This window comes from Trematomus bernacchii, unplaced genomic scaffold (assembly GCF_902827165.1).
Source record: "Trematomus bernacchii unplaced genomic scaffold, fTreBer1.1, whole genome shotgun sequence".
Lineage (NCBI taxonomy): Eukaryota > Metazoa > Chordata > Actinopteri > Perciformes > Nototheniidae > Trematomus > Trematomus bernacchii.
Genome location: NW_022987521.1, coordinates 1,075,218 through 1,081,217, shown reverse-complemented (window position 1 = coordinate 1,081,217; position 6,000 = coordinate 1,075,218). Strand labels below are relative to the sequence as shown.

The following is a 6,000-nucleotide window of genomic DNA, read 5'->3' as shown; positions in this document are numbered from 1 at the left end:
TTTTAGTAAATCGAAATTAATACTTTTTAACAATAAATATTTTATTGTATTTATTTATGTATTGTTCTTCTTAAATTCAATGTATTTAACCTCCTAAAATCATATATCCTTTTAACACCTATCAGAGTAGGCTAATTGCAGGATGTTAAATGAAATAGGTCCTTCTTTTACCTATCATTTTAACAATAACTAACAGAGAGTCTAAGCTCAGAATGTTCTGCAAAATTAGCGCACCAAATTGATACTTAATATATAAACAATGACGCGCAGAGTTATAAAAGGACACGTGGCACACACGCAAACAATTTACCGGAACATAAAACATCTTAGTGCACCGTGGCTCTGCGGACCTCTCACACAACACTGTGGATCTGAGTGTCTGACCGGCTGACTGTCCTGACTTGGTAGAATGCCTCCTGTCTGCACGCTTCAGTGTGTTACCGGCTGCCCAACCCACTCTCTTCAGTCTGCGTACAAATGACACAACTTTACACATTGGAAATGCGTGCAATAGATACGCAGAAGTCCGATTTTGCGTGCATATGATACGCTAACCATTCCCATTGAGTTCTGAGGCTGAGTTTTGCGTGCATATGATACGCCCAACCCGGTATCACAGCAAGACGTGAAGATGTCACGATTTCGTCCCTTCAAACGTGACAGTTACACGGTATTGTTAACATGGCCCAAATACCCGGAAATGCCAAGCAAATGCAGTACCACGACGGTCGGTTGTTATTGTCAATATTAATATAATAATGATTTATTTTTTAATAGTCACACTCGATTTCGCCGATTTTCTTGTTGCCCCAGCTGGTCGACACCTCTTTTAGCAGAAACGAAGGCTACATTAATGTATTAAATCGATGTTAATCCATGTGTGCGGTTGTGCGATTGTGTTGCCAGGCAACAACTTGGCTTCATGTTAATTTACAAACTCTTCAACTAGAACCGTAGTTATATTTAAAAACATTTTAGAAGGCCTCACGAAATACTTTAATGTAAATTCAAATTTAAATGTGAAGGACTGTGTGTATAACAAAATACATCCATCATAAACAATACCGGAAACAGACGTAGGCAAGATCCTCAGCTAGAAGCTCGGTGATTGGATGGTTTAGCCGCAATGCATGTTGGGATATGGTGTTTGTGTGATGTGAAATCCGAAAACATTTAAAAAAAAATAATAATAATACTTTATTCCGAGTGTTCTTGCTTTTCTCTTTGAAAGTCATCACATAACGGCATTGTAATACACGGTTCGGCTGCATTAAATATTACATATCTGCCGTAGTTCTGTATTTATAGAGCCCTGATGAGAAGACTTCTGGACAAACAGGAAGCACTGCCGCCAAAACTGAAAACGTGACGTGGATCATAAATATATCAGCAATTAAACATCTTCAATTTCTCTTCACACAATACGTCTCCTTGCAGTATCAACATTAATTCGGCTGACTTTTATATTTGATCCAATTGGTAGATAGGTTATATTTACACCATAACGGTGCACAGCTGATATGAAAGGACTTGTAGTTTTTAAAGATATTACTGATTTTCTTTGAATATAAGAATGTAAATACTGAGTTGAGAGAATAGTCAGGGGATTTGGGTGATGGGAGACACATCTATGGAATCACAATTTCAATAGCTTACCATTAAATGACGGATATACCTTTCTGTCTGTGATGTTTTACAAATCAGATATTAATGTGTAGAAGTAAAACATGTGAAATAATATAGCAATATCCTGTAGAATTATGTAAAAACATGAATAAAACTACACATCTTCAGATGTTATACATACCAGGGTTTCCGCTAGGATTTTTTCTCGCCGGTCACATATCTGGACAGAATTTAATTTACCGGACAAATTTGAAACTTACCGGTCATGTTTCAATAATAATAATAAGAATTGTGTAGCAGAGTTTCCATTAGCAGGTAATTACCGGACTATGACCGGATATGCTAATGTTTAAAACTCAGTTAATGGGAGTCATTTTTATATTGCTTCAGTTTATAATCGTAACAGATCGAAAAATTCAGATTCATTTTTTAATAAATGATGCGCTTCCACAAACAACATAATTATTACATTCAAACAAACTACTTGTAGTAGATGAAGTACATTATTCAAAAGTTTACATTAAAGTGGACCTATCATGCTATATTTGAATGATATAGTGTAGGACCATACCTATATAAGGCATATTTATACTTTTTTCTTTTCAAAATACCAAACAGATCATGCATTTTAGCCATTGCTCAATTTGAAAAATGTTTGCTCCGTTTTTGCAAGGGCAGATTCAGTGAAAACAGCACCACCTACAGGCCTGGCATATGTACTACAGCGTCTCCAGCGCTTTCGAACGGCAATGGCCGTGGCTGTCTCCTCCTGATAGGTGGAGTTGGCCCAATAGCCGTAGCGCCACTGTCCTGACGTCAGGACAGTGTTCAAATCTGGATCAGTTTTTATCAGATCCGTTGCAGCCCCTTTTTTAGAGATTTGGGTATTGAGGAAAATAGAGAGGGTTGTGTTTTCTGACACTTGGTGAGTTCCCTGGAACACCGGGGACACATATTCATGTATAAAAGACGTACAAAAGTGCATTTTGCATGATAGGTCCCCTTTAACTTTGGATAATAACATGGGAGAAACCGATCCTCTCTTTTCCCCTCTCCTTCCCTCTCTCCTGACAGCCCGTCAGTTTCTCGCTCGCTAAACAGTGGGCGGGGATTCAGGTGATCAGAGCTTCGTGTCTCCGTCTGACTCAGCAGCTGATCTGGGGCCTCATTTATAAAGGGATATATGCAAAAAAAATGGCGTACGCCAGTTTCTACGCAATGTTTGCGATTTATAAAATACTAACTTGACGGGAAAATGTGCGGTCCTCCACGCAAACTCTAACCCATGCGTACGCACTAAGCACAAAAACGGGAGAGACGAGAAACTGCGACACCGTTGGTAGAAGGAAGAATGGAGAGAAATATGTGGAAATAATACCATAAATAAAATGTTACCTCTCATTTATCATATATGAAGAATTCATTTTCAAACATTGATTAAAGCCAATCTTAAAATGATTAAACAAACGCCTGTTTGAGACTCCTCAGTGCACACAAAAACATAACTTGGAGAAATAAATAAATACGGATATGTTATTTAAAACCACCTCGAATATGTTGTGTTAATGTTATGAAATGTTTTCTCATAAATGATGCGGGAAGCAGGAGGACAGGATTACAGATGGAGCATCTTATTTCAGACTCCAGCTTACTGCTTCCTGCCTACTACCTGCCAGTTACCTGCCTAAGACCTGCCAAAGACCAGTATCTGGGAATGTTAAGCCCTCCCACTATTTTCCAAGAGGGCGTTGCCAGATTTTCAATTTCAGGATTTAACCAGGAGATGGCGCTTCCTTCACAGAAACAGTTTTGTTTAGAAGAGCATTTGAACACATCAATATTTTAGATCAAATAAAGTATATCTAATCTTGTAATTCAATAATATATAGTCTTTATATATTAAATAACTTTACACTTGGTAAAAAAATCCTAAGTGAGGCTTTCATAAATTGCATTTAGCTGACGCTTTTATCCAAAGCGACTTACTATTTAATAAATGATAAATGATTATTCATAACAAATATGAGTGATGTGTGATTATTATTCATGCTATATACTGATATAGGGCTAAGTAAGCAATCAATCCTGCAAATTAACCCTTAGTTGTTCAATATATTTATTCAGACAATGTGAGTAGAAATACAGAAATTCTGCTCCCACCTAAGGCCAACGTTGCAATATTACAACATTTCCCTAAAAACTTACCAAAACGTAAACATTTTTAAAACTCTTTCATTTCTGCTCCAGAGGCCAGGGGTTAAATTGGGATTTGATATGTGGGGGGGGCTCTGTTAGAAGGTGCGACGGGGGAGGGGGGGAGAGAGTTAGACGTTCGTGAATTGTCAACGGGGGGGGGGCCTCTCTGCACGGAGGAGCCGCGGAGGAAGAGACACACATTCACTAAGCCGAAAAAACTATATCCGGTCACAGTGATCTGCTATTTTAAAGTAAATTTAACACATATCGACCCTAAATATAGCATATATTAAGAACGAGAAAGTGTTAACATCGTTTTTTGTAAACATATGACAAATGTGCGAGGGTGATGACATCAGAGAATCGTCCTATGGGCTTAGCCCCGGACAGGTACAACAGGTATTCACTCAGAGGGGGGTAGGTACTAAATGCCGTCCATTTACATGTCAAAAATCAACATACAGTAGGGGGGGTGGGGGATGGTGAACGGTATGGTCAATGTTTGTAAACACAATCCCCAGGATGTGTCCTTATCAAACCAAAATAGAAAATGCAGATATTACACTCAGACATTGGAAAAGTCTATGTTAAAAAGCCTCAGTCACCTTAATTCATGTAATAAAAACATCTCAGGTCAGTAACACTGAAAGCTAAATGTGCATACGTAGCGCTGTAACTTCCTCCACAAAAGCAGCCTTCTGTTTATTCAACGTGGTGCGGGCCGAGGGAACCGGGCAGAGTTTTTCGCCGGTCAACGTGTGTGAAAGTTTAAATCTTCCTTATTGAGCTTTAAAACAAATGAATAACGACTATATATAATAATAAAATAAACACCGGCTGTTGTTATGCCTGCTGTAACGTTAAATTACTCCGTTCTCCGCTTAAGTAATTATGCCGTTACAAGCTTCATAGTTGTATTTATCATCAAAAATCGTACATCCAAACGGAATAAATATAATTAATTATTATTAATACGTTAAGTCTTGTTCATTGTTTTTCACTTTTATGTTTAATGTTTGATATTTCCGGCACAGACCCTTTCATACCGGCAATGCGCGATAGAAACAACAGGAACTGCGACAGCATAAATATGCGAACACAAACCTACAGACTGCTGGAGAAGAGATATCACAGGGGGGGGGTTGGGACACACACATTCCGATGGCCAATTAGTTTTAAACAAAGAGTATACTCAACATTGGGGGGTGGGGGCTGGTGAACGGTATGGTCAATGTTTGTAAACACTGTGACATTTTGACTTTATTTGATCATTTCAGTTAAAAACTAACGTTCATATTTCTCTTTTTGAGAAGAGAAATATGAATATGTTAGTGGCTGACCCAGCCCCATGGTCTGTCACAGTAGTGCGGGAAAGAGAAGTGCACTGTTTTGCCTGGCTGGACCTGTAATTTACAGGAAAGGAGTGCACGCTACTAAAGAGACACGCTACCATGGAAACCAAACAATGGTGTTGCTGTATTGAAGTCCGAGTGGAAACAGTCATATTTGGAGCGTTATGTTAGAATGAAACAGCCAGGTCGTGACTCACAAAAAAAAAGTGTTACTTCACTAACTGTAAGCTTGTCACTCAGAGTAACCTACAGTTAACTTAACTGTTGGAAAAGAAAGATCAGGGGGGGGGAGAGAGCTGTGGGTGATGGGCCATTAGGTGTGTAAACACACAGCTGAGAGCTGCCGTTTCATTCTGACTGTTTAAAAAACGGTAACAACGGACTATTTTTCTTAGCGGCAGCATGTCAATTTAAATCAATACATACAACTATTTTTTAAATCAATAAAAACATTTTCTAAATCCATAAAAGCATTTCAATTAATATTGGGAGTCATGTCGTTACTTTGTTGAGAATGTGGCCATGTAATAAGCGGGATAATTTGCAGCGACTTGGTCATTATGGGGAAAAATAACACCCAGGGATCAAGATCCCTGCGCTACGCGTCGGGATCTTGATCTGCCTGACAAGGCTCCATTCAAATATAAATATTTTTAGTGAATTACTGAGTTTAGGCACGTTAATAACATTTTAATGAAGTTGAATACAGTATATTCATATTTGTCAGTGATTTCATGTCAATTCGGCGAACATAAACATAAATGATCGTGGTGAAGATGGTGATTAAATTAGGATTAAAAATCGAGAGCCGGCTGCATTTTTCGAC

At 38.4% G+C, this 6,000-nt stretch overlaps 1 pseudogene; it reads left to right on the top strand.

The window, feature by feature from the left end:
• Positions 1–6,000, top strand: part of LOC117472560 — a 31,144-nt pseudogene that overhangs the window by 676 nt on the left and 24,468 nt on the right.